A 10757-nucleotide genomic window follows, 5' to 3' on the forward strand; every position below is an offset into this window, starting at 1 on the left:
AGAGAAAAGAAAGAAGGGATACTGGTCTGTAGTTGTTGACATCGGAGGGATCGAGTGTAGGTTTTTTCAGAAGGGGTGCAACTCTCGCTCTCTTGAAGACAGGAGGGACGTAGCCAGCGGTCAGGGATGAGTTGATGAGCGAGGTGAGGTAAGGGAGAAGGTCACCGGAGATGGTCTGGAGAAGAGAGGAGGGGATAGGGTCAAGCGGGCAGGTTGTTGGGCGGCCGGCCGTCACAAGACGCGAGATTTCATCTGGAGAGAGAGGGGAGAAAGAGGTCAGAGCACAGGGTAGGGCAGTGTGAGCAGAACCAGCGGTGTCGTTTGACTTAGCAAACGAGGATCGGATGTCGTCGACCTTCTTTTCAAAATGGTTGACGAAGTCATCTGCAGAGAGGGAGGAGGGGGAGGGGAGGAGGATTCAAGAGGGAGGAGAAGGTGGCAAAGAGCTTCCTAGGGTTAGAGGCAGATGCTTGGAATTTAGAGTGGTAGAAAGTGGCTTTAGCAGCAGAGACAGAGGAGGAAAATGTAGAGAGGAGGGAGTGAAAGGATGCCAGGTCCGCAGGGAGGCGAGTTTTCCTCCATTTCCGCTCGGCTGCCCGGAGCCCTGTTCTGTGAGCTCGCAATGAGTCGTCGAGCCACGGAGCGGGAGGGGAGGACCGAGCCGGCCTGGAGGATAGGGGACATAGAGAGTCAAAGGATGCAGAAAGGGAGGAGAGGAGGGTTGAGGAGGCAGAATCAGGAGATAGGTTGGAGAAGGTTTGAGCAGAGGGAAGAGATGATAGGATGGAAGAGGAGAGAGTAGCGGGGGAGAGAGAGCGAAGGTTGGGACGGCGCGATACCATCCGAGTAGGGGCAGTGTGGGAAGTGTTGGATGAGAGCGAGAGGGAAAAGGATACAAGGTAGTGGTCGGAGACTTGGAGGGGAGTTGCAATGAGGTTAGTGGAGGAACAGCATCTAGTAAAGATGAGGTCGAGCGTATTGCCTGCCTTGTGAGTAGGGGGAAGGTGAGAGGGTGAGGTCAAAAGAGGAGAGGAGTGGAAAGAAGGAGGCAGAGAGGAATGAGTCAAAGGTAGACGTGGGGAGGTTAAAGTCGCCCAGAACTGTGAGAGGTGAGCCGTCCTCAGGAAAGGAGCTTATCAAGGCATCAAGCTCATTGATGAACTCTCCGAGGGAACCTGGAGGGCGATAAATGATAAGGATGTTAAGCTTGAAAGGGCTAGTAACTGTGACAGCATGGAATTCAAAGGAGGCGATAGACAGATGGGTAAGGGGAGAAAGAGAGAATGACCACTTGGGAGAGATGAGGATCCCGGTGCCACCACCCCGCTGACCAGAAGCTCTCGGGGTGTGCGAGAGCACGTGGGCGGACGAAGAGAGAGCAGTAGGAGTAGCGGTGTTGTCTGTGGTGATCCATGTTTCCGTCAGAGCCAAGAAGTCGAGGGACTGGAGGGTGGCATAGGCTGAGATGAACTCTGCCTTGTTGGCTGCAGATCGGCAGTTCCAGAGGCTACCGGAGACCTGGAACTCCACGTGGGTCGTGCGCGCTGGGACCACCAGATTAGGGTGGCCGCGGCCATGCGGTGTGGAGCGTTTGTATGGTCTGTGCAGAGAGGAGAGAACAGGGATAGACAGACACATAGTTGACAGGCTAGAGAAGAGGCTACGCTAATGCAGAGGAGATTGGAATGACAAGTGGACTACACGTCTCGAATGTTCAGAAAGTTAAGCTTACGTAGCAAGAATCTAATTGACTAAAATGATTAAAATGATACAGTACTGCTGGGGTAGGCTAGCTGCGTTGTTGACACTACCCTAATCAAGTCGTACCGTTGAGTGTGAAGTTTCTACAATGCTGCTTTTCGGGAGCTAGCTGGCTAGCTAGCAGTGTTGGTTACGTTACGTTGCGTTAGGAGAACGACAATAGCTGGCTAGCTAACCTAGAAAATCGCTCTAGACTACACAATTATCTTTGAAACAAAGACGGCTATGTAGCTAGCTATGTAGCTAGCTACGATCAAACAAATCACACCGTTGGGACTGTAATGAAATGAAATGAAAATGTGATACTACCTGTGGAGCGAAGCGGAATGCGACCGGAATGCGAAAGTTCTATTCAGTAGACGTTGGCTGGCTATTGGCTAGCTAGGAGTGTCTCCTACGTTAAGGACGACAAAATAGCTGGCTAGCTAACCTCGGTGAATTAAGATAATCACTCTAAGACTACACACTCTAAACTACACAATTATCTTGGATACGAAGACAGCAAAGACAACTATGTAGCTAGCTAATACTACACTAATCAAGTCGTTCAGTTGAGTGTGATAGTTACTACAGTGCTACGGTAGCCGGTGAACGTATGCTAGCTGGTTAGCTGCTAGGCAGATAGGAGGACGACGAAATACGATAATAACGCAATTATCACTCTAAGACTCCATACTCTAAACTACACAATTATCTTGGATACGAAGACAGCAAAGACAACTATGTAGCTAGCTAACACTACACTAATCAAGTCGTTCAGTTGAGTGTGATAGTTACTACAGTGCTACGGTAGACGGTGAACGTGTTGGGCAGATAGGAGACGACGTAAATACGATAATTACGCTAATTATCTTTGATACAACAGTAGTCTATTATAGTACTATGTAGCTAGCTAAGAAGAAATTGCTAAGATTAGACAAATCAGACCGTTGTACTATAATGAAATGTAATGAAATGTAATGAAAAAGTTATACAACCTGCAGACCAGTAGTCTATTATAGTAGTCTATTATAGTAGCTGGATGCGACTATTATAGTAGTCTATTATAGTAGCTACGCTCCAACCCAGATAGTCTATTATAGTAGTCTATTACAGTAGTCTATTATAGTAGTCTATTATAGTAGTCTATTATAGTAGTCTATATACTGTGTCTCTATTACAGTAGTCTATTATAGTAGTCTATTACAGTAGTCTATTAGAACAGGGCTCCGGGCAGCCGAGCGGAAATGGAGGAAAACTCGCCTCCCTGCGGACCTGGCATCCTTTCACTCCCTCCTCTCTACATTTTCCTCTTCTCTCTCTGCTGCTAAAGCCACTTTCTACCACTCTAAATTCCAAGCATCTGCCTCTAACCCTAGGAAGCTCTTTGCCACCTTCTCCTCCCTCCTGAATCCTCCTCCCCCTCCCCCCCCTCCTCCCTCTCTGCAGATGACTTCGTCAACCATTTTGAAAAGAAGGTCGACGACATCCGATCCTCGTTTGCTAAGTCAAATGACACCGCTGGTTCTGCTCACACTGCCCTACCCTGTGCTCTGACCTCTTTCTCCCCTCTCTCTCCAGATGAAATCTCGCGTCTTGTGACGGCCGGCCGCCCAACAACCTGCCCGCTTGACCCTATCCCCTCCTCTCTTCTCCAGACCATTTCCGGAGACCTTCTCCCTTACCTCACCACGCTCATCAACTCATCCCTGACTGCTGGCTACGTCCCTTCCGTCTTCAAGAGAGCGAGAGTTGCACCCCTTCTGAAAAAACCTACACTCGATCCCTCCGATGTCAACAACTACAGATCAGTATCCCTTCTTTCTTTTCTCTCCAAAACTCTTGAACGTGCCGTCCTTGGCCAGCTCTCCCACTATCTCTCTCAGAATGACCTTCTTGATCCAAATCAGTCAGGTTTCAAGACTAGTCATTCAACTGAGACTGCTCTTCTCTGTATCACGGAGGCGCTCCGCACTGCTAAAGCTAACTCTCTCTCCTCTGCTCTCATCCTTCTAGACCTATCAGCTGCCTTCGACACTGTGAACCATCAGATCCTCCTCTCCACCCTCTCCGAGTTGGGCATCTCCGGCGCGGCCCACGCTTGGATTGCGTCCTACCTGACAGGTCGCTCCTACCAGGTGGCGTGGCGAGAATCCGTCTCCACACCACGTGCTCTCACCACTGGTGTCCCCAGGGCTCTGTTCTAGGCCCTCTCCTATTCTCGCTATACACCAAGTCACTTGGCTCTGTCATAACCTCACATGGTCTCTCCTATCATTGCTATGCAGACGACACACAATTAATCTTCTCCTTTCCCCCTTCTGATGACCAGGTGGCGAATCGCATCTCTGCATGTCTGGCAGACATATCAGTGTGGATGACGGATCACCACCTCAAGCTGAACCTCGGCAAGACGGAGCTGCTCTTCCTCCCGGGGAAGGACTGCCCGTTCCATGATCTCGCCATCACGGTTGACAACTCCATTGTGTCCTCCTCCCAGAGCGCTAAGAACCTTGGCGTGATCCTGGACAACACCCTGTCGTTCTCAACTAACATCAAGGCGGTGGCCCGTTCCTGTAGGTTCATGCTCTACAACATCCGCAGAGTACGACCCTGCCTCACACAGGAAGCGGCGCAGGTCCTAATCCAGGCACTTGTCATCTCCCGTCTGGATTACTGCAACTCGCTGTTGGCTGGGCTCCCTGCCTGTGCCATTAAACACTGGCTTCCAGTTGAAGCTCGCATCCGCTACAAGACCATGGTGCTTGCCTACGGAGCTGTGAGGGGAACGGCACCTCAGTACCTCCAGGCTCTGATCAGGCCCTACACCCAAACAAGGGCACTGCGTTCATCCACCTCTGGCCTGCTCGCCTCCCTACCACTGAGGAAGTACAGTTCCCGCTCAGCCCAGTCAAAACTGTTCGCTGCTCTGGCCCCCCAATGGTGGAACAAACTCCCTCGCGACGCCAGGACAGCGGAGTCAATCACCACCTTCCGGAGACACCTGAAACCCCACCTCTTTAAGGAATACCTAGGATAGGATAAAGTAATCCCTCTCACCCCCCTTAAAAGATTTAGATGCACTACTGTTCCACTGGATGTCATAAGGTGAATGCACCAATTTGTAAGTCGCTCTGGATAAGAGCGTCTGCTAAATGACTTAAATGTAAATGTAAAATTATAGTGGTCTATTACAGTAGTCTATTATAGTGGTCTATTACAGTAGTCTATTATAGTGGTCTATTACAGTAGTCTATTATAGTGGTCTATTACAGTAGTCTATTATAGTGGTCTATTACAGTAGTCTATTATAGTGGTCTATTACAGTAGTCTATTATAGTGGTCTTTACAGTAGTCTATTATAGTAGTCTATTACAGTAGTCTATTATAGTAGTCTATATACTGTGTCTCTATTATAGTAGTCTATTATAGTAGTATTTTACAGTAGTCCATTTCAGTAGTCTGTATACTGTGTCTCTATTGTACCATCAGTATTCATATGTAACATATTCCATGTGTCACGCGTGTTCTGGACCACTCACACCACACATGAGGAAATGGTGGGATTTGTTCTGCTGTTACTGTGTATTTTCCCTGTAGGTCTGCTCTGAGATCTTTCCCTGCACAAGTCTTCAGTCAGTGAGAGTTCTAAGTTCTAAGGCCTGATCTTTATTAGAAGGAGGGAGAGTTCTAAGTTCTAAAGCATGTTCTTTATTAGAAGGAGTGAGAGTTCTAAGTTCTAAGGCCTGATCTTTATTAGAAGGAGTGAGAGTTCTCAGTTCTAAGGCCTGATCTTTATTAGAAGGAGTGAGAGTTCTAAGTTCTAAAGCCGGTTCTCTATTAGAAGGAGTGAGAGTTCTAAGTTCTAAAGCATGTTCTTTATTAGAAGGAGTGAGAGTTCTAAGTTCTAAGGCCTGATCTTTATTAGAAGGAGTGAGAGTTCTCAGTTCTAAGGCCTGATCTTTATTAGAAGGAGTGAGAGTTCTAAGTTCTAAAGCCGGTTCTCTATTAGAAGGAGTGAGAGTTCTAAGTTCTAAAGCCTGTTCTTTATTAGAAGGAGTGAGAGTTCTAAGTTCTAAAGCCAGTTCTTTATTAGAAGGAGTGAGAGTTCTAAGTTCTAAAGCCTGTTCTTTATTAGAATGAGTGAGAGTTCTAAGTTCTAAAGCCTGTTCTTTATTAGAAGGAGTGAGAGTTCTAAGTTATAAGGCCTGTTCTTTATTAGAAGGAGTGAGAGTTCTAAGTTCTAAGGCCTGATCTTTATTAGAAGGACTGAGAAGTTCTAAGTTCTAAAGCCTGTTCTTTATTAGAAGGAGTGAGAGTTCTAAGTTCTAAAGCCTGTTCTCTATTAGAAGGAGTGAGAGTTCTAAGTTCTAAAGCCTGTTCTTTATTAGAAGGAGTGAGAGTTCTAAGTTCTAAAGCCAGTTCTTTATTAGAAGGAGTGAGAGTTCTAAGTTCTAAAGCCTGTTCTTTATTAGAATGAGTGAGAGTTCTAAGTTCTAAAGCCTGTTCTTTATTAGAAGGAGTGAGAGTTCTGAGTTATAAGGCCTGTTCTTTATTAGAAGGAGTGAGAGTTCTAAGTTCTAAGGCCTGATCTTTATTAGAAGGAGTGAGAAGTTCTATGTTCTAAAGCCTGTTCTTTATTAGAAGGAGTGAGATTTCTAAGTTCTAAAGCCTGTTCTTTATTAGAAGGAGTGAGAGTTCTAAGTTCTAAAGCCTGTTCTTTATTAGAAGGAGTGAGAGTTCTAAGCCAACACGCTAAGGTGACATCATATCCTCCAACAGGGGGACGGGGAACACAGTAAAACAGGGTCTGAGAAGAACAGGAAGCAGACGGCCATTTTGTACTGTTTCTGTCTGTGTTACTATGTGTGTGTTACTATGTTCAGGTGGAAAATTCCTATAAAACGTCCATCTCTAGATGTTTTAATAACCGTTGAAGCAGGTTCCGCTGTTTCCTGGGTAACATGGTGGTGGGCGTGGAGAGGAGGCGGATCCCAGCAGGAGACAGGTGCCCCCCGTCCCCCCTCGACCATCTCGGAACGGCTTTAACATCGAGATAAACAGAACCTAGCGGATGTTTAAAACTTTAATCTCCTGTTGTTTCTCAGCATGGTGCCGAGGGTTGGAAGCAGACAACAAACAGTCATCTTTATTTACTTCAAATTATATCTGGATGCATCTACAAGGCTGCTGAGAGAGGGAAGACGTACTAAATACTGCAACCCTCCACAGTTGTCAGGTTCTGCCTCGTACAGGAAGTCGTCCTGCCTTTAGCTGGGGCATTACTGTAACCTGGGGTGTCTGTCCTGAGTAGTCAATGGAACCGAGTCCCTGGTTTCCAGTATAACTACAGACAGTACAGTATAACTCTCTCTCTCTCTCGCTCTCTCTCTCTCTCCCTCTCTCTCTCTCTCTCTCTCTCTCACTCTCTCCCTCTCTCTCTCTCCCTCTCTCTCTCTCTCTCTCTCTCCCTCTCTCCCTTTGTCTGCTCCAAACGGGGAAACCTTATGAGCACAAAAAATACAACTTCCCCATTTAAATCCGTCACTTTAAACTGGAGATCTGATCTTTAATCTGTCCTGAATTGGATGAGTTTCAATCCAACGCAATCCTCACTATAAAGGAATAGGGGGTCATTTAGGACTCATCCTCACTATAAAGGAATACGGGGGTCATTTAGGACTCATCCTCACTATAAAGGAATAGGGGGTCATTTAGGACTCATCCTCACTATAAAGGAATAGGGGGTCATTTAGGACTCATCCCTCACTATAAAGGAATAGGGGGTCATTTAGGACTCATCCTCACTACTCAGGAATAGGGGGTCATTTAGGACTCATCCCTCACTATAAAGGAATACGGGGGTCATTTAGGACTCATCCTCACTATAAAGGAATAGGGGGTCATTTAGGACTCATCCTCACTATAAAGGAATACGGGGGTCATTTAGGACTCATCCTCACTATAAAGGAATAGGGGGTCATTTAGGACTCATCCTCACTATAAAGGAATAGGGGTCATTTAGGACTCATCCTCACTATAAAGGAATAGGGGGTCATTTAGGACTCATCCTCACTACTCAGGAATAGGGGGTCATTTAGGACTCATCCCTCACTATAAAGGAATACGGGGATCATTTAGGACTCATCCCTCACTATAAAGGAATAGGGGGTCATTTAGGACTCATCCCTCACTATAAAGGAATACGGGGGTCATTTAGGACTCATCCTCACTATAAAGGAATAGGGGGTCATTTAGGACTCATCCTCACTATAAAGGAATAGGGGGTCATTTAGGACTCATCCCTCACTATAAAGGAATAGGGGGTCATTTAGGACTCATCCTCACTACTCAGGAATAGGGGGTCATTTAGGACTCATCCCTCACTATAAAGGAATACGGGGATCATTTAGGACTCATCCCTCACTATAAAGGAATAGGGGGTCATTTAGGACTCATCCCTCACTATAAAGGAATAGGGGGTCATTTAGGACTCATCCCTCACTATAAAGGAATAGGGGGTCATTTAGGACTCATCCTCACTATAAAGGAATAGGGGGTCATTTAGGACTCATCCCTCACTATAAAGGAATAGGGGGTCATTTAGGACTCATCCTCACTACTCAGGAATAGGGGTCATTTAGGACTCATCCCTCACTATAAAGGAATAGGGGATCATTTAGGACTCATCCCTCACTATAAAGGAATAGGGGTCATTTAGGACTCATCCCTCACTATAAAGGAATAGGGGGTCATTTAGGACTCATCCCTCACTATAAAGGAATAGGGGGTCATTTAGGACTCATCCCTCACTATAAAGGAATACGTGGTCATTTAGGACTCATGCTCACAATAAATGAATAGGGGGTCATTTAGGACTCATCCTCACTGTAAAGGAATACGGGGGTCATTTAGGACTCATCCCTCACTATAAAGGAATAGGGGGTCATTTAGGACTCATCCCTCACTATAAAGGAATAGGGGGTCATTTAGGACTCATCCCTCACTATAAAGGAATAGGGGGTCATTTAGGACTCATCCCTCACTATAAAGGAATACGGGGTCATTTAGGACTCATCCCTCACTATAAAGGAATAGGGGGTCATTTAGGACTCATCCCTCACTATAAAGGAATAGGGGGTCATTTAGGACTCATCCCTCACTATAAAGGAATAGGGGGTCATTTAGGACTCATCCCTCACTATAAAGGAATAGGGGGTCATTTAGGACTCATCCCTCACTATAAAGGAATAAGGGGTCATTTAGGACTCATCCCTCACAATAAAGGAATAGGGGGTCATTTAGGACTCATCCCTCACTATGAAGGAATAGGGGGTCATTTAGGACTCATCCTCACTATAAAGGAATAGGGGGTCATTTAGGACTCATCCCTCACTATAAAGGAATAGGGGGTCATTTAGGACTCATCCCTCACTATAAACGAATAGGGGGTCATTTAGGACTCATCCCTCACTATGAAGGAATAGGGGGTCATTTAGGACTCATCCTCACTATAAAGGAACACGCGGTCATTTAGGACTCATCCTCACTATAAAGCCTGAGCTCTGCCTTCCGATCAACGGAGGGGGTCATTTAGGACTCATCCTCACTATAAAGCCTGAGCTCTGCCTTCCGATCAGCGGAGGGGGTCATTTAGGACTCATCCTCACTATAAAGCCTGAGCTCTGCCTTCTGATCAACGGAGGGGGTCATTTAGGACTCAGCCTCACTATAAAGCCTGAGCTCTGCCTTCCGATCAACAGAGGGGGTCATTTAGGACTCAGCCTCACTATAAAGCCTGAGCTCTGCCTTCCGATCAACGGAGGGGGTCATTTAGGACTCAGACTCACTATAAAGCCTGAGCTCTGCCTTCCGATCAACGGAGGGGGTAATTTAGGACTCATGCTCACTATAAAGCCTGAGCTCTGCCTTCCGATCAACGGAGGGGGTCATTTAGGACTCAGGCTCACTATAAAGCCTGAGCTCTGCCTTCCGATCAACGGAGGGGGTAATTTAGGACTCATGCTCACTATAAAGCCTGAGCTCTGCCTTCCGATCAACGGAGGGGGTCATTTAGGACTCAGCCTCACTATAAAGCCTGAGCTCTGCCTTCCGATCAACGGAGGGGGTCATTTAGGACTCAGACTCACTATAAAGCGTGAGCTCTGCCTTCCGATCAACGGAGGGGGTCATTTAGGACTCAGACTCACTATAAAGCCTGAGCTCTGCCTTCCGATCAACGGAGGGGGTAATTTAGGACTCATGCTCACTATAAAGCCTGAGCTCTGCCTTCCGATCAACGGAGGGGGTCATTTAGGACTCAGACTCACTATAAAGCCTGAGCTCTGCCTTCCGATCAACGGAGGGGGTCATTTAGGACTCAGACTCACTATAAAGCCTGAGCTCTGCCTTCCGATCAACGGAGGGGGTCATTTAGGACTCATCCTCACTATAAAGCCTGAGCTCTGCCTTCCGATCAACGGAGGGGGTAATTTAGGACTCATCCTCACTATAAAGCCTGAGCTCTGCCTTCTGATCAACGGAGGGGGTCATTTAGGACTCAGACTCACTATAAAGCCTGAGCTCTGCCTTCTGATCAACGGAGGGGGTCATTTAGGACTCAGACTCACTATAAAGCCTGAGCTCTGCCTTCTGATCAACGGAGGGGGTCATTTAGGACTCAGACTCACTATAAAGCCTGAGCTCTGCCTTCCGATCAACGGAGGGGGTAATTTAGGACTCAGACTCACTATAAAGCCTGAGCTCTGCCTTCTGATCAACGGAGGGGGTCATTTAGGACTCATCCTCACTATAAAGCCTGAGCTCTGCCTTCCGATCAACGGAGGGGGTCATTTAGGACTCATCCTCACTATAAAGCCTGAGCTCTGCCTTCCGATCAACGGAGGGGGTCATTTAGGACTCATCCTCACTATAAAGCCTGAGCTCTGCCTTCCGATCAACGGAGGGGGTCATTTAGGACTCATCCTCACTATAAAGCCTGAGCTCTGCCTTCCGAT

This window comes from Oncorhynchus nerka, unplaced genomic scaffold (genome assembly GCF_034236695.1).
Source record: "Oncorhynchus nerka isolate Pitt River unplaced genomic scaffold, Oner_Uvic_2.0 unplaced_scaffold_311, whole genome shotgun sequence".
Taxonomy (NCBI): Eukaryota; Metazoa; Chordata; class Actinopteri; order Salmoniformes; family Salmonidae; genus Oncorhynchus; species Oncorhynchus nerka.